The sequence below is a fragment of the Lissotriton helveticus genome, chromosome 2_1 (genome assembly GCF_964261635.1).
Source record: "Lissotriton helveticus chromosome 2_1, aLisHel1.1, whole genome shotgun sequence".
Taxonomy (NCBI): domain Eukaryota; kingdom Metazoa; phylum Chordata; class Amphibia; order Caudata; family Salamandridae; genus Lissotriton; species Lissotriton helveticus.
Genome location: NC_136059.1, coordinates 522,638,995 through 522,665,793, shown reverse-complemented (window position 1 = coordinate 522,665,793; position 26,799 = coordinate 522,638,995).

Below are 26,799 nucleotides of genomic sequence, written 5' to 3'. Positions count from 1 at the left end.
GTGAGTAAGAATGAGTGAGTGACTGAGTGAGCGTAGCTGGGAATGGATGCTTCCAAGTAAATGAGAATAAGTGAGAAATGCTTGATTCACTGATGGCAGACCCCAGGCTGCAAAGATTTTGAAACACAGATAACAAACGTCACAGGGCGTACTAACTGTCCTGGAGAGAGGAGAGAGGTACATGGACGTCGATTCACCAAAATGCCAGGGGTAGGGAAAGTAACATCACACACTCTTTCACCTTAATAACATCACAGGAAGCAACATCATTATGACCCTTGACTCTGGATCTTCCCAGGAAGTGATACAGCATGAACTTTAGGGTGCTGGTATGATATGTCGGGAGAATCATCTTCTTTTCTCTTTGTATTACATTAAAACATATCTGTTCGTCTGAAGAGAATATAGTGCCATAGAATACTGAACAGTACAGGGAGCCTACAATTATTTAATTGCCCTACTGTATAACACAACATGAACTGCACTAATAAATCATACGGAAAGGGAAAACAGAAAAAAAACAATAGTATTTTTATTTCACATGTATCGATTGATATACAGCATAAAATTAATATATGCTATGTTATTAGCTTACATTGTTCCTTATTGTCAATACATTTTGATTCATGGTCATTTGCACAACATAATCACTTGTGCAAATCACAGAGGTGAAGGTTTTATTCACACACATTTTCATGTATTAACAATAATGAAACAAAGCAAAAGTTTGTTCAAAAATGTCTTTGCTTTTTCAGTTATTTTTTTAATTTAATTAAAACAGTGTGTATTGCACTGCTAAAATTATTTGCTTTACAAAATCTAAATGTATTATCCCGGTCCCAGTGAGAGCTACAGAAAGTAGACAGTACTCATCCAGACTTTACTTTTTTATTTTTGAGGGGTGGCTGTTGATCTTTGAAAGTGTGTGGGGGTAATACTTGCCCTGAATTGTTGTAAAGGAGAGAAGCGATAGAGCCTGACCTCTCCTAAGGGGCTTCAGGATTTTTTGTTTTTTAAATAGAGTCAAATGGCATGGTTGCCCTCATGTCAGCGAGGAACTTCCAGTGTCCAGTGCCAGCATTTTGTCATTGGTATCCCAGATTCCAAGAATTTCCTACAGTATGGTGCAACCGCATTTTTCAATGGGTGTTCCTATATGCTAAGTATTACTATAGTATGTTAGGGCCAGTACATGCTAAGAATTGTATTTAGTATGCTAGCACAAGTATTTTGCCATGTATGCCTCTATACACCAAGAATTACCTTTAGTATGTCTGGAACAAACGGCAGATTTGCAAGCATAGCACCACATTCTCTCTTTTACTCACTTACCTTCGCGCACTTATTCTCACTCATTCTCATTCACACTTTCTAGGACTCACTCATAAATATCACTGACTCACTCATTCTTTCTCACTCAGTCTCACTTATTTTCCCTCTGACTCACTCAGTCTCATTCTATTGCATGCACTCCCCCTCACGTCCACTTTTACTCACTCCTGTGTACTCACTCCTACTCACTTGCAACCAGTTTTACTCTAAATCAACATCCTTCACACTGTTTCTACAATAAAACAGTTTTCATCTCTTCATTACTGTGTGACGGGAGCTTGCAGTCCAGATATCCCTTCTATTTACATGTGCATAGAAATAGCAGCTATCCCCCCATGACCTCGCCCCAATCCCCAGGCACTTAAAGTAGCCCACGGCATTGCCTTATAAATAAAAGTTATAATGAAAGTTAGGCTTTGATTGCGAGCCTGCAGGCCCCTATGATATTAGGATTAAGAAAGAGCCGATGGTTTCTGCTTGTGAATGCCCACCTCCCCTGCCCTCCCCCCCAGACCCGGGCATGCTACAGTACTGACCTGCGGGGCTGGCAGAGGCCGTGCACATCGCTGCTGCATGCTGACAGGGGCCATCAGATGCCACATTTTCTTTCCCAGACCTGCGCCGGTGGAGACAACTGCGCGCCATTAAATTATGAAAAGCCTCAGAGGCCCGGAGGGGCCCGGGCGTGCGCATGCGCAGCAAACATTTAAATTGTGCGTGCACGTCAGGGCCTCCTATTTCTGAAATAATTTCATAAATAAGAGGCCCTGACGTACGCGCACCATTTAATTTTATGGGGAGGCCGTGTGCAATATTTAATTAATGTTATGTTATGTTATGTTATGTTATGTTTCTTTTGTATAGCGCACGGCGACTCAAAAAGAGTATCCCGGCGCTTTCACAGCGAGACCTACGAGCGAATAACACAACACAACGATTAAAACAGAGGGGAGAAAAATAAAAGGCGAAAAGAAAGGCCTATAAAGTAAACAACCAAGTCTTAAGACCTTTTCTAAAAGCCAACAGGCTCGAAGCGCCCCGAAGTGTCAGCGGCAAGGCGTTCCACAGCTGGGGGGCACGCAACCCAAAGGAGCGACCCCCGATGCGGGCTCTTTGAACGCGCGGCACCACAGCCAAAAACTGTGACTCCGATCTGAGTGACCGGGCCGGATGGTAAAAGGACAGTCTCCTTTGGAGGTACTTTGCGCCACCAGAGTGCAGGGCCTTATAGGCCAGCGTCAGGGTCTTGAAAATAATACGCTTGCGGATAGGCAGCCAGTGTAGGGCCTGCAAGAGGCCCGCCACCCTTGCTCGCCTATTTAAGCCATAAATGAGAGACTTGAAGAGGCTTCCTTGCTGGCTTTGCTAAACGAGGGGGCCCCTGAAGCGACGAGGCCCCCCCCCCGCACCTCGTGGGCTGCGGGGGCCTGTGTTACGCCCCTGGAGCCAACAACATCATATGAGATATGTTAAAGATTCAGTCATAATAAAATAGGCTATTTTGTGGACATGTGTGTCAGTTTAGTACATTGTCACTGCTCTGACATTTTTTGATTTTGTATGCAGGGCTGTCCTGCATCGAGAGTTTCTTTGTCTTTTAGAGTACATTAGGGAGGGGCGTGGCTTGCGCGCCGCTGGAACATGGCGTGTCGCGCTTGAGCTCTCAAGCGAGCGGGGGCTGTCGGAGATTACCAGCCGCTTCCTGACTGCCCCTCTTCACTGGAATGACATTTCCAGGTGCCGGAATGTGACGGGAGTTGTCTGATATCATTTTCGGCGAATTCTGCCGAGGGCTGCATGTTTTTCCCCGGTCAGCTGCTGTGACGCTGGGTCTCCTCACGGGTGGCCGCCATCTTACCGCTTGTGACGGAGCCGGCGCTCTCTCCTCAGAAGTGCTGTTTTTGCTACATTATTGCCGGTGTGGGGATATTCTGGCCACTATTCCTCACGGTGCTGAAATGGTAACATCTTTTTTTTCCCTTTTTTATGCTCTTTGTGCTGCTTGGCTAGATACTGTGTTGCAGGCTCTCTCTTTCTTCAGTACTGATCTCTGTGGCTGGAACTGCTTTTTCCTCACGATGTACTTGATGTGACCTCTTAATTTATAGGAGGCTCTGCCATTCATTTTGATGCCTGCTCACCATATAGGTCCGCCACTGTCATTGATTTAGCGCTCCTTACGTTTGGCGTGTTGTATTTCTTTTTTTTTGGGGGTGCAACTACGCATTTTTTTTTTTCTCAAGTGGCTGTGTATTTTTCTTAGGGTCTGTCTCTTCATGGCTGCAAGTATGGGCCGGTCCACAACTAATAAAGACCCAAAGGATGCTGGTGCTTCGCTTAAACGTCTTAAGTCATTGTCTCCTACACCTGAGACTGCTCAATCAGACACCACCTCTACTCTTGACGCGATATTATCGCGCCTTAATGAGGTGCATGATATTGCACAATCTACAAAGACTAATACGGATTTACTACAAGTGGAGGTGTCCGCCATTAGGAATGACTTCAAAGCCCTTTCTCTTCGAGTATCGGCCACGGAGTCACGTATAAGTTCCTCTGAGGATAATATACAGAAGCAAACCAGGTCTCTCAGCCTCTTGGAGCGTTCAATGGCGGCTTTGCGTAAAGATCTCACTGAGCAGGAGGACCGTAATCGTAGATCTAACCTACGCATTTTTGGTCTGCTGGAAGATGCAGAGAAATCATCTTCCTCTATGATTGATTTTTTGTACCATTGGCTTCCTGATACTTTACAAATCTCATTTCAGAGAGACTTTGAGATAGAAAGAGCACATCGTGTTCCAACTTTTCGTTCTAAGTCTGCCACCCAGCCAAGAGCAATAATTTTTATGCCACTGCGTCATCAACATACGGAACAAATTCTTTCTCACATGCGCAAGACTAAAAATGTCGTTTGGGAAGGACATCGGATTTCAATCTCTCAAGACTTTGCCAGGGACACATTCATAAGGAGGAAGGGCTTCCTTAATCTGCGGAAACGTCTTTCTGAGATGAACATTCCCTTTTCCTTTGCTGGTCCTTCCAAATTCCGCATTTCCTACAAGGGACGTTCCAGGATTTTCGATGAGCCGGCGGACTTAGCTACCTTTCTGGATAATCAGATGGAGATACAGATGGAGATTCAAAGGGCGACTTCCCAGGATCCTGGTGCCTCGGGCACTTGAAATGTCTCCTTCGGTCTCCTTTATGGTGGCTTTCTGTATTCTTATGTTTCCTCTTCCTGTTCTTGATGATAGTATACTGCTGTATTGACTTTTAACTTCAGTTTTGGAGTTTTTCTGTTCTGTTTCGTACTCTTTCCTTTCCTCATAGCCATGTTGTATACTCCGTTATGTTTCTCTCACTTCTCTTTCTTGCATTCTTTGCTACTATGTATTTATTGATTGTTTCTCAGTCGATCAATATTTTTCATCTCTTTATCTCGGGTTCCCCTCTTGGGGTTTATATTTTACGTTCACTTTCATTTCAGGACAGTTTCTTTGGTTGATGCTTGTTTTGTACTAAAGTTACCTCTCTCTAGTGTGTATCATCTTTTTATTCTCTTTCTTTCTTCTCTTACATTTTTTCTAATGCTTATGATTTTTCCAATGTACTCACAGTTCGTACGTCTTTTTCTATTCTACCCTTCTCCTGCGTAATTCTTATCTCTGTATTCTCTCCTTCTTTCTGAGTTTTGTTGTTTACGCTTTTGGTATATATAATTTCTCCTTCTTGTTCTTTTTATTACTATGTCCTTCTTGCTTGCTTTTTAGTTGATCACTATTTTAGTTTCATTTTCTTCTCCTCAGCCCTAGTGGTTTTATATTTTATGTCAATATTCATTTCCGGTCAATTTTCATCATTTGATGCCTCTTTGTTAATAATTGTTATATTTCTCTGATATGTATCATCTCTTTTCTCTCTTTTTCGCTGCCTATTCTTCTATTCTCTTCCTTTCTCTTCTTATATTCTTTTACATGCTCGTGTATTTTCGATTTTAATTACATATCGTAATTTTTGTCAGTTAAGGATTGTTTAATAATGTATGTCTATTTTAAGGCTACACATAGTTATCTTCATGGATTTGAGTATTCTGTTTTACTTTACCACACTGTGTGTTTCAATATCAAACTGACTAATGTTATTACGTATTATAGGTATGTAACTTGTTCTTATTTGAGTACTTCGGTGGACTTTACTGAGGTGCTTGTTGCATTGTTCTTCTTTATAGTATTATGCTGATCTTTGTCTATATTTTGACTGTTGCCTTATCCTCCTTTCTTGTCATCAATTAGGTAATCTATTGGGGTTATTGATATTCTTGCTTTTCCCTCCTTGCACGGATCCCTTGCTCGCTTTTCCACGTTCTCCTTAGTATGAATTTGGTCTTTTTTAGGCCTCCCCTGCTATCTCTTCTCTCCCTTCTCTTTTCTTCTTCTGTGTCTTCTTTTTTTCTACTTTCGGATTTCCCACATGGATTATCCCTTTGTGCGCTTTCTGTTTGCTATTTGATTCCTTGTCTTTGTGCAGTTGGTTATTCCTCTGTCATTTATGGGGTCTATTTTCGTTTTTTGTATGTCTTTCCATGCCGGGTTTAAATGTATTATCCCTTAATGTTAAGGGTTTAAATCATCCGGTAAAGAGGTCAAAAGTCTTAGATTATTGTAAAGCTCTTTCTTCGGACGTGATTCTTTTTCAAGAGACCAAGGTCTCTTCCAGAGAGGCGTTATTTTTGAAAAAAGGGTGGGTTTCTGATGTCTGCTGTTCTGAGGCCTCGGGCAAACGAAATGGGGTCATTACTTTAATTTCCAAGACTTCAGGTTTATCTATAATTTCTTCTGATCACGATTCTGAAGGTCGTTGGCTGTTAACCAAATTGTCTGATGGATCTAATGTTCTTTATCTGCTGAATATATATGCCCCTAACATCGATGACCCGACCTTTTGGAAGGCGCTTACCAAAAAATTACATGATACCCCACATGCTGGGAATCTTATTGTTGGAGGTGATTTTAACTTACCGATGGATCCCATTTTGGATAGGAATTCAGCTTTTCAGTTTCGTCCTCCAAAATCCCATAAACAAATGCTTAACATGTGTTCCCTCACTCAGCTTCAACATGTATGGCGGCTTCACAATCCCACTGGTAGTGACTTTTCTTTCTTTTCTTCACCTCACTCTTCTTTTTTTCTCGGATTGATTATCTGCTTGTTCACTCTTCTCTAGTTTTGTCCTCCTCTTCTCCGCTTATTCATCCTATTTTGATTTCTGATCATGCGGCGGTTACTTTTACTTTGTTGTCCTTTGCTCCTAAATCCTGCGCTCGCTCATGGAGATTAAATACAGAAGTTTTACATGATACTGCTCAGGTTACTGAATTCTCTCATGCAATAGAAACTTTTTTCCATGAGAATGAAGGTTCAGTTTCTTCCCCGATTGTCCTTTGGGATTCGTTTAAATGCACTTTCCGTGGTCAGGTTATTAAATGTATGTCCAAACTGAATTCTGACATTAAGAAAGAGCTTACTGATTTATCAACCCAAATAAAATATTTGGAATCTACCTTTAGACAATCTAGATATACATCCTGCCTACAATCAATAAAACAATTAAAATACAAATATAATACTATAGTTACCAAAAGAGCCCATATTGGAGTACAAGCGCAGAAATCCAAAAGATTACTGTTGAAAAATCGGGCTGGGAAGATTGCAGCTACATTAAAATTTCAAGATTCCTCATTTAAATCCTCTCAAATTTCTTCTATTACGGACCACTCGGGTTCTAAAAAATTTAAGACGGAGGACATTCTTGGTGTTTTTCGTGATTTTTATAATAACTTATACACTCCTTCTAATCAAACCTCTTTTGAGCACTGCCAAGATTTTTTAAAATCTATTCCGGTTCAGATGGTTTCAGAGGAAGATCGCATTTTTTTAAATGCCCCGATTTCCCCCGAGGAAATTATTTCCGCAATTAAAGCTACTCGTTCTGGCAAAGCCCCGGGCCCTGATGGTTATCCTAAAACTTTCCTTCCTGCGCTTGTTCCCAAATTACAATCTGTCTTTGATTCTTTTGTTAAAGAGGGGTCTGTCTCTGGTACTGCAGCTGAAGCTACTATTGTGGTGCTTCCGAAAGAGGGGAAAGATCATTCAGATCCCAAAAATGTTCAACCTATTTCCCTTCTCAACATGGAAGCTAAGATTTTTGCCAAAATCTTGGCCAAACGATTGGAATCCTTTGTTCCCCATCTCGTGCATCCATCTCAAACCGGGTTTGTGAAGGGTCGTCTTGCGCGAGATAATATACGCACTTTTTGCCATATTCTTGGATCAGCTAAACGATCTCAACTCCCTGCCGCGGCCTTGGCCCTTGACGCTGAAAAGGCCTTTGATAAGGTTTCGTGGCCGTTTCTTCGTGCTGTCTTGTGTGCTCATAACCTTGGTGACTCTTTTATTAATATGGTAATGTCCTTATATTCTCAACCTAGAGCTAACATCAGAGTTAATGGTGCTACGTCGTCCTTTTTTAATCTTCGTCAGGGCACGAGACAAGGTTGTCCTTTATCTCCGCTTTTGTTTTTACTATCTATTGATCCTCTTCTCAGATTGATTGAGTTACACCCAGATATTAAGGGTTTTTCTTTTGGCCCTCACTGTATTAAAACTGCTGCCTACGCAGACGATGTTCTTATTTTCTCAGACGATATAGCCTTGGCTATCCCTGCTATTTCAGATACCATCTCCCTCTTCTCCAAGGTTTCAGGGTATACCTTAAACAAAGATAAGACGGAAATGTTCCCTTTGAATGCCTATTGTTTCCCGTCACATATGGGCTCTGCGGGGTTTAAATGGCAGCCTACTCATCTAAAATACTTAGGTATTTACTTTTGTTCTACTTTATACTCTACTTCAGCCTATAATGAATCTCAGACTCTTCTTAAAGTGCGTCGTCTTTTGGATACATGGTCTCCGAAACACATTTCTTGGTGGGGTCGCCTCCAGACTCTTAAAATGATGATAACACCCATTGTTAATTTTGTATCGTCCATGCTTCCGGTTAAGCTATCAGATTCCTTTTTTCGTGAACTTGATGTTCTGACCTCCAAATTTTTGTGGAATGACAAACGTGCTAGAATTGCTTACAAATTCTTGAGACGCCCTTATGATATGGGAGGTTGCAATTTTCCTGATTGGGGAAAGTACCAAACTGCCTTTTTGGCTTCTCAAGGTGCTCTTTGGTTTTCTCCTCCGCCTCTTCCTGTTCCCTCTTGGCTTTTAATAGAACAAGAATTGGCATCTCCTTTGCCGACTGCCTCTTTTTGCACCACATCTACTTTACATATCAGGTTTTCTCGTTCTATCATTCTTGATACAATTGCTGCGGTACGGAGTGTGGACAAGAAAGTGGCAGTCCCCGTACATAAAACTAGGTGGTCGTCTATTTGGCGGAATTCTAAAATTAAACTTACTGTTACTCCTACACTTATGGCCTATTGGGCGGCTAAAGGGATTTCTCTTGTTTACCATCTTTATGGTGCCAATAATGAGCCATTGCCCTTTTCCACCTTGGCTCAAAAACATTCTTTAACTAACTTAGATTTTTATACTTTTCTTAAAATAAAAGTGGCACTCGCTAAGGTTCATCTTCATCCTTCCTCTTCTACCATTTCTCTTTTTCATATCTGGACTAAATCTGGTCATGTAGCCTCCAAAATCTATAATTTTTTATCCTCTGTTAGTCTGCCCACACATACGGTGACTCAACAAAAATGGTTACATCATTTCGACCATGGAGTTACGGATCATATTTCTTCAGACACCTGGCAATTGATTGGTAAATTTTCTCTTCGAAATAAAATTGCCCCATCATTAATACAATCTAAACTTTTCTCTATCAACCTCCTTCATTGGACGCCGGTTCGTCTACATTCGCTCAATCTCAAGGATGACAATTTATGCTGGAGCTGTGGATTGTTGAAGGGTGATTTTCAGCATATGTTTTTTGACTGTTCCCTTCTTCAGCCTTTTTGGAACCTCATTCATAAACATCTATCTCTCATCTTTGGTATTGAGTTCCAACTCTCTTTTCCATTAATATTATTGGGTCCATTGGCCGCCCCTGTTCCTCTCCCCTTGGATCCATTGGAATTACAGTTGATGGATCTCCTTTTGACTGTGGCGGTGAAAGTTATCCTTATGGAATGGAAATCTTTTTCCTCTGTTTCCTATCATACTTGGTGGGCTTGGGTCTCCTTTTTGCGTAGTGCTCACACCTCGGTGGATCAAGCTCACTATTCTCCTTCTATCTCTAGTAAGGTTTGGAAAGCTTTGGATGATTATATGGATTTGTCATCACAAGGGCTGATTGCTCAGTTTCCTTTTGATGTATCTGTTTGAGTGGCGTCTTGTGTTATGCGTGTTTGGTTAGTCCGTTGGGAATCCTTCTTTTTCTTTTTCTTCTCCCTTTTTCTCTTTCCTGTCCTCTCTCCCCTTTCAGTTTTTCTCTTGTTCTCTCTTTCTTTCTTCTTTCTTTAACCCGATACCCCTCCCTTCCCCCGATTCTCAATAATTGATTGTGATACAATTGTTTATTGATCTATGTTTGGCCTTGACCTATTTAGTTCATATAACAGGCTACGGTTCTCTACGAATGCATTTACTTAATTTTCGCTTTTAACTTAGCCTCTGATTGTTTCGTCCCTCTTGGATCAACTGTATCACTTTTATTATAATATGTACTTCCTTTTCTTTGTCACTTCTATATAAAATAAAATGCTTTGAAATCAAAAAAAAAAAGAGTACATTAGGGAGGTGAAAATGCAGAGCATGGATGCTTGGCTTGTGTCTATTTTTGCATTTCCATTCCCGACAGGGCAAGAGCTGAACAAGACATTAAGTTAGGCTCAAGCATGCAGGGTTTGCTTACTTTTACTTGTATAAAGTTTTGTTCATTGCATGGCATTAATTCACAGGACCACTGCCTTCTCCCATTTAAGTTTTTTTAAATAGAATAAAGAAGTTTTTAAAGCAGCCCCATTTGTTTGAAAAAATGCGGGCTACTGTAAAAAAATATTTGGTAGTCTTCTGTCCCTTGCAGGCCACCATCCATCCGATGGTAGCCAATCTGATGGAGTTGCAGTTTGCGTCCTGCCAAGTGAACATTAATTAGAAAGGTCGTTCTGAGACATCATCTGAATTCTTATTTTGCCAACTGACCTAAAGATAGGTTCGCAAAATATATTACTGACTTCAACTAGTCAGTGAGTAATTGGCAACCGATTTAGCAAACAGTACAATAGTACATCTGAGCAGTAGCAGAAGGTGACTGTAAAGCACTTTCTCATGCCTCTGATGTAGTAGGTGAATTTCAATTATAGAGTAGGGTAAACTGTTCTATTATAGTTGTGTAAGAAAGTGAATTATTATTGGCGTGGATGGTAGTCCACCACATGGAAAAAGGTTGCCAAACTTTTATGTGCAGGCAAAGGTTTCAATAATTTAAATCTGAGTTATCACCGGCTTAATGTAAAGAAAATTTATAAAGCATTTAGAAGTACCAAAGAAGACTAAAAAAATCAAAAACGCAACACAATAAAATCCCACTCCAATATATAAAGAGTAGCATTTAATCAAATGACACCAAAATGACAAGAATCCAATAAAGGAAACCAGAGATATGCATTTTAAAGACTTTTAAAAGCACCAAGAAAAGTAAAGTGACATTAGAAATTACTGTTTTTTTTTTGTTTGTTTTTTTTGTTCCTCATTTGCCACCTAGGTTCTAAATGTACGATCAATAGGTTAACAAGCAACATGCTGCCTGAGTTTTCTTTGAACTGGTAGGGACAGAACTGGAACGTAGACCTCATCCCTCAGCAATAATGCTTCAACCAGCAGTGATCGCGAGAATAGAACCCTGCGGAGGTTCCCAACATACAGCCAGGATACTGATAAGAGCATCAGAGCACGTCTATGCCCAAGGGATGGATTGATGGCTTAATCATTGGACCTGGCAAAAAAAAAACAGTTTCTCAATGATCCCACTTCAGGAGATGCCAGAAAGATCTTTTATCTGGGTTACCAGCTCTGATCAGGTCTAACCTTGAGACCTGCAGGGCCGAGGCGTACCAGTCATTGATAGAGGGAGGTAGGGAGTCCTTCCATTTCCTGCATATCTCCCTCCTAGCAAGCAGAATGGAATAAAAGACTAACCTCCTCTCTGACGTGGGAACCCCTTCTAAGAGTCCAAAAATTACCAAGGAGAGGTCCAGAACGAGCCCACTGAGGAGGACAGAATCTTACTTTTGGCTTCCCAGAATAAGGATAAACGAGGGCACTCAAAGAACATGTGGATGTCTGAAGCGGCCACCAGACCACATTTAGGACAAGCCACCATGTTCCCCTGGGTAAATTTGGAAAGTCGAAGGGGGGAATAGTAGGCCCTATGAATGGTGTAAAAGTGGTTTCTACGTAACCACGCTGGTTTAACGATGTCCCACATCATTCTACATGATGCACTCAAAAGAACATTAAGATTCGAGTTGTTCACATGTGGCGACCAAAGCTCATCCGGTAATAAGAAAGCACCATCCATTTCCTCCAAGATCAAATTATACCAGGATGAAATCTCCTTCTTAGCGGGAAGTTTGTCGACTAGGAGGGTTATAAGGTAGAAATTACTGTTAGTGTTTAACCTGGCCCTAGAAACAATTTCAGGCTGACCGATATGGCGAGTGGGTCAGGTACACCAAGCAGGTTCATCCTAGTGAAAGATTTTACCTTCTGACTTTGTCTCTGAAATGCAAGTTGAATCCTCTAGCAGGGCAAGGCTGCAGGCGGTATCAGAGGAAGTCCGCTTGAAGCTGTACATCCATTGGATGAAGTGTGAAGCTCTTGGTTTAGGTGGAAGTGCTCTAAATTAGACAATTCAAGTTTCATACCAAGATAAGTTCTCTCATCAGTCAGACACTTTTTGCACCTTCGCCTGGTCAAAATTTCGTTGTTTGGACTTGGCATTTTGAAGGTCAGTATCCTTATATGGAGAAAGGCTGCAAGCTGTACCTAGGAAAGTTACTTCGAGGTCAGATAGGTTTGCTGCAAGGTTCTGCTAATCATTTTTTTGAGCAGTAAAAAGCACCCAGGAGAACCAACGTGATTCTCTTGCCTAGCCAGTTTGTGCCTTGGAAGGTTAGACTTGGGTGGTTGGTACCAGTCCTTTAGAAGTCAGGAGGTCCAAAATGTGTCTTAACTTCCACATTTTCAGAGGTTGTTCAAGTCCAGTTGGACACAGGCAGTGAGTGGTCCTTGGACCTAAGGGACAGTCCTTAGGGGGATCAGAACTTAATCCACATAGCTCACCAGCAGGGTCCAGTCCAGGTCCAGTTGCAACTGGGCAGGTGGGCACTTCTGGAAAAAGCATCTTGCCATTTGTTGTGTAGCCACACAGGAGGTCAGCCAAATGACCCTGGGGGTCCACTTCTTTGCCTTGGGTAAAAGTAGGAGCGGATTTAGCCATTTGGGTCTCCTCACAGATCTGAAACAGCTGGTGCAGTCTTTCTTCTGTTCTTCCATAGACCCCAAAAGTGTTCTAGGGGCTGGTGTTGAGGGCCATTTTTGTACAGTTCAGTAGCCAATTGGTGGGAGTGACTGCTGGATGCTCCGTAACAATGAGTAAAAAGTTCCTGGGGCAACTCTACCCATTTTTCTAGTGCATCCTGTGTGCTTTACTATAAATTGACCCATAAAGCCCTATTCTCAGGGAATCCAAGTTGGCACAGGCCTTCGGCCTTTGGGAGGAGCTTATGTTCCAGGTAAGGGTGTGTTTAGGAAAATGAGCAGTCCCCTCCTCCTAAGCTACACAAAACTGCTTCTGGAACCAGCTCCACCTCCTACTGGGGTGGAGCCAAACCAGCTACCTTGGACCAAAAGAACAAAGAATTTCCCTTCCTGAGACCTCCACTTCACACTAAACTATGAATGGCAAAGCTTCGCCTCTGTGCCTTTCGAATTAATGAAGTTCCTGGAACCTCTCCAGCAGTTCTTCCTGTGGTGATATGTATCACACTCTCCAGCCCCAGTCCATCCTGTCACCAGACCTAAGCCATTGTTTCTGCTCAAGGGGTAGTTTTCACACCTCATTAAGGTCAATGGCAAAGCAGCTACTGTCATACTAATGCAAATTAGCCTCCAGGAGCTTCTAACATGGTAAGGATAACTTTCTAAAAGTTACTCTTCTTAAATGTCTATTAAAAATCTAACTTTAATTAGACTGGGATTTATTCCATTAAAAAATAGTGATTGGATAATTCTTCTAGCTGATCCCAAACCAGAGTTATCAGAAATAATATTTTAATCTGTACTCTAGTTTTATCATAGGATAGCCTTACACAGTGAGAATAGCTTTCAGGGGGTTGTTATTGCAGGGACAAGGTAGCATTAACATTCTATATGTCCCACTTTTAAATAATGTGCAACCTACATTGTGGGCTAAAACTCCCATATAGAGGTGACTTATTAATATTTAAAAGGAAGGGTTTTCCTCTGTAAAAATGGCTATTTTGAGAGGCTGAGCTGCAGATTTAGACTGTAGGACTACTTTGGAAGGTCTGAAACAATGTTTTCTGTGTCACACTAGAGTAGATGGTACAATAAGTGCTGCAGTGCACAGGTGAAATTTAGGTTTTAATGCCACAACTGTAGCTTCTACACCATACTACGGCCTTACAGGAAAATTAAATATGTCAGAGATTAGCCAATTTTTACATGTTTTAGGGGTTAGAGCATCTATACTGGGCACTGTACGGCAGCACCCCACTGCGCAGAGTCTAAAAAGCAGCATTAAAGTTCAGCACAAATTGGAGATTACCACGCTAAAAGAGGCATTTTCTCACAGATTGCAAATAAGGAACTATATTTATTAACCATCCAAAGGAAGAACTAACAACTTAGAAAACTTCGTACCAGACAAGGAATGATTTTATTCCATTTCGAGGTGTATATATAAAATTTGAGCATACTTCTGACAAAAAAGTTCTAATTTAAACATGGTGCTGACTCTGGCAAATTTGCTCTACAGTGCGAGTCTCTCCAGACTTCGTTGTTTGACTTTCTGTAGAGTCAGAAGCCCCAATGGAATACAGAGGACGTATCTCCAGATTAGAAAAAACTAATAATGACAGTGGCTTAGCTTGTCTGATGTGAAGTTTTGAGCCTATCAAGAACTCTGCATCTTCAAACACACTGCAGGATGTACCAGAGGCAGAAACTATGCCAACCACCTGACTGCTGAACCCTACAACAGTGACATTTACTTTCAACAAGAATATAGATGGCTGTATCCGATGGCAGGTCATGTTGGATGTTTTTCATGTAAACAGAATAAATTATCCTTGCTCAGTTGCTCCCAGGGTGTGCGCTTAAGCCTAGAGTGGCTAGATGAAAGGTTTGTCCTCTTGCTGATGGGAAGTTTCAGAGACAAAAGCAGCTCAGAAAGGCGAATTTAGAGCACAATGGAAGGGCTGCCGGCCTGGGTGTAGAAGAGAAACACAAAAATACATAGAAGCAGTACATCAAAGCAACACCAAACATCTGGAGACCTCATACAGGCTGTTTCAAACTGCCTACTACTTTAAAATAAAGGTGCCGCTCGCAGCCTCCGGGGAACATTTGCTGATCTTTTAACTGCTTTTAGCCTGCTCCCTGCATCCTCCCTGCATCCTGACCCACGAGGACACGAGGACCCGGGGACACAAGCGGACGCTGCCGGGGCCGGGACTGCGAGACCCAGGGTGCCCAGCGCTTCAAGAACTCAGCGCACCTGGTGTCTCTTCCCGCCCCCGGCCCTCCGCCCTTGCTTCACACCGGCTTCTTAAGGCTCGCGGCCCCCGCTCCGCGGGTCCCGCTCGCAGCCTCCGGGGAACATTTGCTGATCTTTTAACTGCTTTTAGCCTGCTCCCTGCATCCTCCCTGCATCCTGACCCACGAGGACACGAGGACCCGGGGACACAAGCGGACGCTGCCGGGGCCGGGACTGCGAGACCCAGGGTGCCCAGCGCTTCAAGAACTCAGCGCACCTGGTGTCTCTTCCCGCCCCCAGCCCTCCGCCCTTGCTTCACACCGGCTTCTTAAGGCTCGCGGCCCCCGCTCCGCGGGAGCCGCTCGCAGCCTCCGGGGAACATTTGCTGATCTTTTAACTGCTTTTAGCCTGCTCCCTGCATCCTCCCTGCATCCTGACCCACGAGGACACGAGGACCCGGGGACACAAGCGGACGCTGCCGGGGCCGGGACTGCGAGACCCAGGGTGCCCAGCGCTTCAAGAACTCAGCGCACCTGGTGTCTCTTCCCGCCCCCAGCCCTCCGCCCTTGCTTCACACCGGCTTCTTAAGGCTCGCGGCCCCCGCTCCGCGGGTGCCGCTCGCAGCCTCCGGGGAACATTTGCTGATCTTTTAACTGCTTTTAGCCTGCTCCCTGCATCCTCCCTGCATCCTGACCCACGAGGACACGAGGACTCGGGGACACAAGCGGACGCTGCCGGGGCCGGGACTGCAAGACCCAGGGTGCCCAGCGCTTCAAGAACTCAGCGCACCTGGTGTCTCTTCCCGCCCCCGGCTCTCCGCCCTTGCTTCACACCGGCTTCTTAAGGCTCGCGGCCCCCGCTCCGCGGGAGCCGCTCGCAGCCTCCGGGGAACATTTGCTGATCTTTTAACTGCTTTTAGCCTGCTCCCTGCATCCTCCCTGCATCCTGACCCACGAGGACCCGGGGACACAAGCGGACGCTGCCGGGGCCGGGACTGCGAGACCCAGGGTGCCCAGCGCTTCAAGAACTCAGCGCACCTGGTGTCTCTTCCCGCCCCCGGCCCTCCGCCCTTGCTTCACACCGGCTTCTTAAGGCTCGCGGCCCCCGCTCCGCGGGAGCCGCTCGCAGCCTCCGGGGAACATTTGCTGATCTTTTAACTGCTTTTAGCCTGCTCCCTGCATCCTCCCTGCATCCTGACCCACGAGGACACGAGGACCCGGGGACACAAGCGGACGCTGCCGGGGCCGGGACTGCGAGACCCAGGGTGCCCAGCGCTTCAAGAACTCAGCGCACCTGGTGTCTCTTCCCGCCCCCGGCCCTCCGCCCTTGCTTCACACCGGCTTCTTAAGGCTCGCGGCCCCCGCTCCGCGGGAGCCGCTCGCAGCCTCCGGGGAACATTTGCTGATCTTTTAACTGCTTTTAGCCTGCTCCCTGCATCCTCCCTGCATCCTGACCCACGAGGACACGAGGACCCGGGGACACAAGCGGACGCTGCCGGGGCCGGGACTGCGAGACCCAGGGTGCCCAGCGCTTCAAGAACTCAGCGCACCTGGTGTCTCTTCCCGCCCCCAGCCCTCCGCCCTTGCTTCACACCGGCTTCTTAAGGCTCGCGGCCCCCGCTCCGCGGGTGCCGCTCGCAGCCTCCGGGGAACATTTGCTGATCTTTTAACTGCTTTTAGCCTGCTCCCTGCATCCTCCCTGCATCCTGACCCACGAGGACACGAGGACCCGGGGACACAAGCGGACGCTGCCGGGGCCGGGACTGCGAGACCCAGGGTGCCCAGCGCTTCAAGAACTCAGCGCACCTGGTGTCTCTTCCCGCCCCCGGCTCTCCGCCCTTGCTTCACACCGGCTTCTTAAGGCTCGCGGCCCCCGCTCCGCGGGAGCCGCTCGCAGCCTCCGGGGAACATTTGCTGATCTTTTAACTGCTTTTAGCCTGCTCCCTGCATCCTCCCTGCATCCTGACCCACGAGGACCCGGGGACACAAGCGGACGCTGCCGGGGCCGGGACTGCGAGACCCAGGGTGCCCAGCGCTTCAAGAACTCAGCGCACCTGGTGTCTCTTCCCGCCCCCGGCCCTCCGCCCTTGCTTCACACCGGCTTCTTAAGGCTCGCGGCCCCCGCTCCGCGGGAGCCGCTCGCAGCCTCCGGGGAACATTTGCTGATCTTTTAACTGCTTTTAGCCTGCTCCCTGCATCCTCCCTGCATCCTGACCCACGAGGACACGAGGACCCGGGGACACAAGCGGACGCTGCCGGGGCCGGGACTGCGAGACCCAGGGTGCCCAGTGCTTCAAGAACTCAGCGCACCTGGTGTCTCTTCCCGCCCCCGGCTCTCCGCCCTTGCTTCACACCGGCTTCTTAAGGCTCGCGGCCCCCGCTCCGCGGGAGCCGCTCGCAGCCTCCGGGGAACATTTGCTGATCTTTTAACTGCTTTTAGCCTGCTCCCTGCATCCTCCCTGCATCCTGACCCACGAGGACCCGGGGACACAAGCGGACACTGCCGGGGCCGGGACTGCGAGACCCAGGGTGCCCAGCGCTTCAAGAACTCAGCGCACCTGGTGTCTCTTCCCGCCCCCGGCCCTCCGCCCTTGCTTCACACCGGCTTCTTAAGGCTCGCGGCCCCCGCTCCGCAGGAGCCGCTCGCAGCCTCCGGGGAACATTTGCTGATCTTTTAACTGCTTTTAGCCTGCTCCCTGCATCCTCCCTGCATCCTGACCCACGAGGACACGAGGACCCGGGGACACAAGCGGACGCTGCCGGGGCCGGGACTGCGAGACCCAGGGTGCCCAGCGCTTCAAGAACTCAGCGCACCTGGTGTCTCTTCCCGCCCCCAGCCCTCCGCCCTTGCTTCACACCGGCTTCTTAAGGCTCGCGGCCCCCGCTCCGCGGGTGCCGCTCGCAGCCTCCGGGGAACATTTGCTGATCTTTTAACTGCTTTTAGCCTGCTCCCTGCATCCTCCCTGCATCCTGACCCACGAGGACACGAGGACCCGGGGACACAAGCGGACGCTGCCGGGGCCGGGACTGCGAGACCCAGGGTTCCCAGCGCTTCAAGAACTCAGCGCACCTGGTGTCTCTTCCCGCCCCCAACCCTCCTATGTACACGTAGAGGTGAGCGCGCACGCGGGACGCGCGCGGGACATAGCCCGGGGCTAAGCCCGGGCAAAGGGCGGGCCCTCTGAGGCCCTCCGAGGACCGAGAGGACTGGACTGGCCACAACCCCTTGCAAGTTTTATAAGACTATTGTTGTTGTCACTGATGTGCTATATTTTGTATGGGGTGTCATTGTTTAGTTTTTAGCACTACTGAGTGTACTAGTTTTATTGTAGTAATATTTAATTTTACAGGGGTTGTTAATTAAGTTTCGGTCCTTTTACCATTTAACTGGAGTACCCCGTGATAGTCATTTGCTGGTGTAATACAATGTCATCACGAAAAACCAGAAGCCAGGCGGTGGCGGGGATAAAAAATACAAAAACCAAAAAACTTACTAATACCTTGGATAGTTTTATCCTTCGCACTAACACCCTAATTGATGAGGGTATTATATTGATGGAACGGAGGGTTTCTCAAGATTTGCTCCAGGCCAAAAGATCGTCATTGGGTAATATAGCCCTGGCTTGTACTCCGAATAAACATTTGCATTTATCGGATACGTCCCATTCATCAACCACTCATGTGACCGCTGCATTGACTAAGGCCCAGCCTCAATGTATAAATATATCTCCGGTATCTATATTACCAGTACCCACAATTGAGTCTGTCACTCTCACTACTCCCATCGTTACCTCTGCTATTATACATACAGACCCTCCAGAGTTAGAAGGGCTCCCTGTAGTAGGAATAATATCCTCCCCATAATCATCTGTTGCAGAGGTGCTTAGTGATACCGTAGTCAATCAAAATACTTTACCCTGTATGGGGAACACAGCCGGTGTGGGAAATGGTTCACAGGAGGGAGGGATAAGTGTGGATGCCCCAGTTAATTCTGTTAGGCCACATCGAGTATCCCACCCCCTGCCCCTAGAGTTACCTGACGTAACTGCATCCGACACTAGCTTGGCTAGTATTCTTGATAATGGTAGTCCTGATGAGTCTGTAGAGAGTGAAGAGGATGAGGATGCGCCCTTTTTTGATTCTCTAGCGGCCCTTATTAGGTCCTTGCTTTTGCCCCTGGAAGTTAGACTCCAGGGTATAGAACATCAACTCGGAATTATATCAAAGGAGCTGAATTGTAAGGGGGTAAAAGTAACTCAAGTAATCCAGAAGAATACTCCCGGTACATCGGGAACCCCACTGCCTTTGGTCAAGAATCCCTCAATAGCACCCATCCAGCAAACCAAGACCTGTCCAACCGTTACAACTGTACAGAAGGTTGGTAAAGTGGTCACTAAACAAGTCTCTGCAGATGTTAACAAACCTCCGGAAAAAGCTAGTTCTACCGCTCCAAGCGCTATCCCGCACCCACCCCCTGTGAAGACACCAAGGGTACGGCGGAATATTAGTTTACCGTCTGACGCCTGCCCATTTGTGATAGTGTTAACGGGTGTCCCTGAGCTTACCCCAGACATCTCCGAAACATTTTGGGGCCTTAAAAACAAAGTTTGTCACTGGTTGGATAGGAATTTCCCACCCCCTCCCAATATTAACAAAAAAATCCTTATGGTAGAGAGAGCACCATGGGTGGGAGAGAAAAAGAAACACCTCAAAGGAGATTGTGTGGTGATTACATTTGAAGACCCTTGTATTGTAGAGTTTATCTGCTCTGGGCATTGCCGCAACAATGACTCTGAGATCCTTGTTAAACCCTTGTCATACTTTTATATGCCCGCGGGGAACCATGATAATAGATGGAGTTGGCTAAGGGCTACCTCGCATGAAAATGGTTGGAGGAGATTTGAAACCCAAGGGAACCAACGCTCCAACAATTGGGGAGGGGCTGGAAACGGAGATTGGCAAGAAGTCCGAAGAGGAAGAGGTAGAACATATAATGGTGGAAATAGGCTTAAGGAGGGATGGTTGGGTCCACAGCTGGATTACCCTATTCAATGTTATAATCGTTTCAATGGCCTGGAGGAAGTCGATTGACTTACTAACCAGCCCATCGAGCGATTGGGTAGTCGGGTGGTGCAGGTCTTACCTGGAGATCAAGTAAAATCGCCTGTAGACAGAGTGGCTATTGCAGGCTCCATCAGTAAAGGTACAGATATTATTGAACCTTTGGTTGTAGTCGGTAACTGTATGCAGGATATAGTTTCTACAGGTCAAATGGAACCTAAGCCCCCGGGTCCCCTTATTAATATTTTATCATGGAATATTGCAGGTTTAAAGAAAAATTTAGCAAATCCTGATTGGAACATTTTTATTAACAATTTTGATATTTGCATGTTTCAAGAAACGTGGTGCCTATCCCCGAATACATGAATGGTTATTCTACCTTTTATGTTCCAGCTGTTTCATTGGGAAGAGGGCGCCCCTCTGGTGGGTTACATATCTGGGTGAAAACATCTCTGAACTGTCGTGTTACTTCTAACAAGTATGTTTCTAATGACATCTTGCACATTACTTTAAAGAACAGTGTAGGGGGCTATAGTTATGAAATCTTCTGTATTTACGCTAGAGGTCTCCAGGGAGGGCTTGCATCCCCAATATTGGAATTGTTGGATGTGGAGTTGTCAAACCTCCCGACCAGATCTAAAATACTGGTCGGGGGGGATTTTAACTGCACATTCGAACCTCTAGATGTAGAAGAAGTATTGGGACCCAACAAAGTGGAAGGTAGACAAAGCATACCCCCGCTAAATCTTAGCCCAATTAAGAAATGGTCATCGAGAGTTATCCAGTTGAATGCCCTGGTGTTAGATTATAATCTTTGGGCTCTAAATGGCCGTACAAAGTCAGATCGCGCAGGAGCGATGACCTTTAATAGGTTGGGGTGCCCCTCTCGTATTGATTACATCCTCTTAGATGAACATTCCTGGCCCGATCTAATTGACATGGTGGTTAGGGAGTCCTCCTATAGCGACCACAACCCCTTATGTATGCAGCTTAAGTGGGTAAGTGGCCGGGATCTCAGCCGGGTAACTGAGATGATAACTAAAGAAGTCTTCCCTGTAAATAACAATCGGAAGCTAAAATGGAATGTCGTCAAATGTGACGAGGGGAAGCTCCAAAATATTAAGGATTTAGTATCTAAAGAAACTAGCAGATTGACAGCTTTAGCCTTCTCCTCAGTTAATTTAGTCGGTCCCAGTTTGTCGGTATCCTATAGCAATTTAATAAGTAAATTGGGAGCCCACTTTTGTAGGAAGCCATTGGCAAAACCCCGCTTTAATGGTATTAAACCCATAAGTAATCCATGGTACACAAGTAATTGTAGAACCAAAAGGAAAGCAATTACTAAAGCAATACGAAGCAAGGATTCTGTGGCCGTCCGGGCGGCCAGGAAAGATTACTCAAGTAGTATAAAATCTGCAAAAAGAGATTGGGAGGAAGAGCTTTGGCAACAGCTGAAGGAAGCAGCACGTGGGAAAAATGCTGTTATTTTTTGGAAATTAATTAATGTTCTAGATAGCAAGGGAGCAGGACCCATTTTAAATCATATTACGGATCAGGAATGGTATTCCCATTTTTTAAAATTGTACTGCGAAGATAGTTTGGATAGCTCGATATCGCAATCAGCTACTATCCCCGAAAGTATGCCTTGTGGGAATTTGACTCACAATATAGACTCATTTTCCCAGAGAGAAGTATTAGATGCCATCTCTAAACTATTGCCCGGGAAGGCCCCAGGCCAAGATGGTCTCCCAGGGGATATGTTAAAATACGAACCAAATGTGTGGGCTAAGTATATATCGTGTCTGATGAATCTGATCCAGGCTGGTCACCCTGTTCCTGATTCCTGGAAAGGTGCTGAGGTGATAACTATTTACAAAAAGGGCGAAAGGGATGACCCCTCTAATTACAGACCGATAAGTCTGATAGACATTATCCAGAAGGTGGTTGGAAGGGTGATCATAAATCGCACAGAATCCTGGCTTGTGGACAAAGGCATTTTGTCCCATTTTCAGGCCGGGTTCAGAAGCAATATAGGTGCAATAGATCAGGTCTTCAGATTTTGTGCAGTCTGTTGGAAGTCAGTGTTAATTACTGAGGGCAGTCTATACCTGGCTTTTATAGACTTGAAGACAGCATTTGACGTCATTCCACGGACTAAGCTCTGGTCGGTCTTATCCGATATGGGTTTTCCTAGTTACCTCCTACAATTTATTATTAAACTCCATGAAGGGAATTATGCTAGGATCCGCTGGGGATCCCAGGGCCAACTGACTGAGAAGATTCTGGTAAATAGGGGAGTGAGACAAGGGTGTGTGATGGCTCCAACCTTGTTCTCCCTCTTTATTAATGGGGTGGTAGACCATTTGAGGGAGGACCCTGCTGAAGCCCCCGTCCTTGCAGGAGAGAAAACACCCACTCTCCTCTTTGCCGACGATACCCTTCTTATGTCTAAATCCCCCATGGGTTTGCAAAAATTGCTCGATCGTTTTTGCAGCTTTTGTAAAGATAGGGGGTTGTCAATAAATACTTCAAAAACAAAGTTGATGGTGCTAACTACTAAAAAGAAACACAGGAAGGTAAACCTCTTGTTGAATGGTACCACGCTGGAGGTGGTAGAAGAATTTGATTACCTCGGAGTAAGACTTTGTAATAATCTGAGTTGGTCTGCCCATATCGCTAAAATGGTTTTAAACCTCAAAAGGGTTGCAGGAGTAATTCTTAAGAACCAGCGACGATCCATTAGTAGACCCATAGCCCCTACCCTGGCAGTCTATGAAGGGAAAGCATTGGCAGCGGCAGTTTATGGTTCAGAACTTTGGGGGGCGGAAAATACAAAAGCTTTAGTAGTGGCGGAAAATAAGTTCATTAGAGACATGGTTTCGCTACCTTTATCGTCCCCCTTGAAACCTTTATTTCTAGACCTGGGTAAAAAATCGATAGCTGATCTGGTGCAAATTCGCCCCCTGTTATTTTGGGTTAGAAGGACCCCAGAACTTGTGGAAAAGTAAATTTTGCCATGTTCTGTGTCCCTACGTGTCCTCCATCTTATGTTATGTGTGCATGATTAAATATGCATATGTATCCCCCATGTTTGATTAAAGACGCAATTACAGTTGTGTCCATCACTAGTATGCCAGTTTCCAGTTCTCGTGAAAGCTACGAGTATCAGGCCTATGTAAAGTTACGTTGCCACGTTTCTCAGTGTGCACGTTATTTCATTGTAAAGTCCCCGTTTCTAGGCCTCAAAAGGGCCCGGACACCAGATTCAGCTCCTGTCTCCTGAGCCCCGCTGAGGAGCGATACAGCCCCCACCTGTATCCTCGACCCTTCACTTACTTCCTGCCTCACAGTGCCCGGCTCAGCCTGGCTCTGCCTACGAGTCTGCCAAGAGTATGTTATGATTCTAGTTATCAGTCCAGCCCTCCTTCTCTGCATTCCTAAGCTACTGAATCGCATCAATAGTTTCCGTCATTGTCTAGCCTTTACGTCTCCATGTAAGAGAAATACTGCATTTAATGGTCATTTAATATTCTTCATCACGCACTACATGTGGAATAATGCATGCACCATTCTTAGAGTCTGTTAGCCTTTACCCCGATAACTTTTGGATTCTATCAACATGTTCTCTAAACATCAGATACTAGATACTGTTTAGGTACATGTCGCCCTGACTCTCCAGACTTCAGTCTCTGCTCCTAGCACAGAGTTCATAGCCCCCAGCTTCTCCTAGTAACACGTTATTGTCAGTTTGCGCGCACCATTAGGTTAGAGGTCCCGGCTCCTTAGGTAGCCCCCTCCATGTTTCCGCCCCATTTATGACATATTCTGTTACGTTTGCATCACATGTCTATGTATACGCCCCTGTTACACCCACTGCCCGCCTACTGTAATTCATTGTAATGTAACTGTTTTAGTATATATATTTGTGCACTGTTATAAAAGGTTATGCCGATTCTGATCCTGCCCCCGGCAGCGCTGCCATCCTGTTCCCGTGCAGGTTGTCCTGTTCCTGTCCTTTATGCTGTATTAAACCTGCAAACTCCTACTACCTCGAATCTTGACTCTTATTTATTGAGCTATCTGTTATTGCTATGTCCAGTAAAACCTAGATCCGGTATTATTTATTTATATACCACATAATGGCGCCCGAACAGGGACTTGCCCTTTCCCCACGCGCCGGTGAAGCCACGCCGGCCCCCTGACCCTCTGCAGCCGTGACGGAACCATACCGTGCACGTGCAGATATTTCTGCTTCAAGTATCCCTCAGGCCCACGGAGGAGACGGAGGTGGCGGTCCAGCATCCAGACGAGGCGGTGGAGGAACGCGGCGAGTCCCGACCAGAGCCCAAGCCGAGAGTCCAAGGTCCGAGGTATCCGGAGGCCCACCCGTAACAGAAGTTCGAAGTTCGTCCGTCCGGCGTCGAAGCAGTCCAGTCCAGTCCGAGGCCTTCCGTTCTTGCTGCCCGGTGAGTACCATTGCTGGGGTAGTATCTAGACAGGGTCAATCTAATTGACTCTGGTCCGTGGGTTGGTGGTACACAGACCCAAAACGAAGTGTCCACTTCGGTGGATGCGGGTCCTGACGTGTCTCTTTATGAGACCGGTAAGTTTCGTACTGTTTCAGCAGTGCATCTAGTTTCTGTTCTAGTCAGTTCTGTTCTCGAGAAAATTCATGTATTCTGTTTTCAGTATTCCAGGTAGTATTCTGTTCGAACTGTTATTTTAAATATTCTTCATGTATTTTAATGTCGTGGTATGAATGTGAAGTAATTATCGTGTTCATTGTGTATTGTATTGTGTCTAGATTACAGTTCAGTCATGCCCTTATTCTCGAAATTACGTCAGTTAAAAACTAGAAAAGGTCTGCTAGAAGCAGCAATTCCTGTCCCGCCTAGGGACAGTCCAGGTCATTTTATGTATCAGAAGCATGGCATAAGTGCCATATTATATCTAGATTTATGGGTAGAGTATACCAAAGAGTTAGAGGAAAAGTATAGATGGCCCGTATCAGGTACGTGGGATGCCGAGTGCATCATGAGAGTAGAAGAAGCATTATGGAAAAAGAAAGCCAGACAGTCACAGAAAGATGCCATCGAGTTATGGCGCAAAGAATCTCATAAAAGAACCGAAAAAGAAATCAGAAAGTCAGAACTAAGTAGAGAATCCTTAGAACGAGCCCAAGAAAGGGAACTAATCGAGATAGGTGAACGAGTTAAAACAGAACAGTCAGACAGACAGAGGAATGCCCTCATCAAGGGTATGTATCCTCTTCTTGCCGAGGGCTTGCCAAAAGCGACCCCGGAGGCATCCAGTAATTTTCCGCCACCATTAGTTCCGACCAAGCTACGTCACAAACCGACCGCAGCTGATATTTTCATCTCGTCCTATTTGGACGACACAGTCCCGGAATATGCAAATCCTGTTCCGCCAGTCCCTGTAAATCAGGCAATTCCTGCTCCCCCAGACACCGGGGCACCTCTTGCAGTACCTGCTACGGTACCCCCGGTCCAGCCTACATTACAATTTCCCGCCGCGCTGGTACGAAGAGTATCAGTCGACGATTCCAGTTTAGGGGCCGCAGGAGGAGGTCCTCCTGGTACCCCGCCACCGCACCAACGTAGAACGTTGGCCGAGTTACATGAATGTGCGTTACAGCGTACGCCCAAATTTAAGTCCGTTGCAGAAATCCGACGAGCTCTCACTGAATGCCGCTATGATCCAGTTGCAGGTGATGATAGTACAGTAATATATTCCATCCGTGTAAGACGGGTGACCGGGTATTTAGACACCCTACCAGATATGAAAGGAGATCTAGACAGAATATATTGTTTCATCCGTACAGGGGATGATCCAGAAAGTATTGGCGAAGCCATGTCTCAAAGGAAAGCTGAGATCCAGCTCATGATATTAAAGTTTCTGATTAATTGTCTAATAAGAGAACAAGATTACCCGACTAAAGATCCGGCCGAAATGAAAATCCTGACAAGGTGGAGTGATAATATAGCCGAGGGTAAACACAAGACTATCAGTAGTATAGAGAGTATGTACAAGAAAATTCGTAAGGAAATACTAAAGTTACACGAACAACGTAAAGCAGCACAAGTAAGCGAGAAAGAAAATGACTCTACTGAAGAGGTAGAGGACGAGAATCCCACTAGAATAGCGTATGTAGGAAAATCTAGATTTCCAGATCGCCATTTGCGCCTAGAACACAAGTCAGTTTTACATCATCCAGCACCAGAACAAGGTTCTCTGGAACAAGTATTTCAAGCTACCGATCACATTCTGAAATCACGAATCGGTTACAGTGAGTTAAGTACTATGCATGAACAAGAACTAGCCCGATCAGCAGTCCGATGGATTACTGATTCTACCACTTTTCCAGACGAAATAGTGGCACAAATGTTCCTGAAATTGCCCCCAGCCGAGCAGCGACTGGTGGGTATGTATATGATCCAGCACCTCATTACATTGTATGAGGGTCAACATTCTGATCCAGGTCCGTTACACGATGTCCTGAACGAGTTACTCCAGTATAGATGGAAAGGTTTAGGTACCGATTTAATTAGTGTCATTCTAGAACAGCGCCACAAATATAGTATGTTTTTG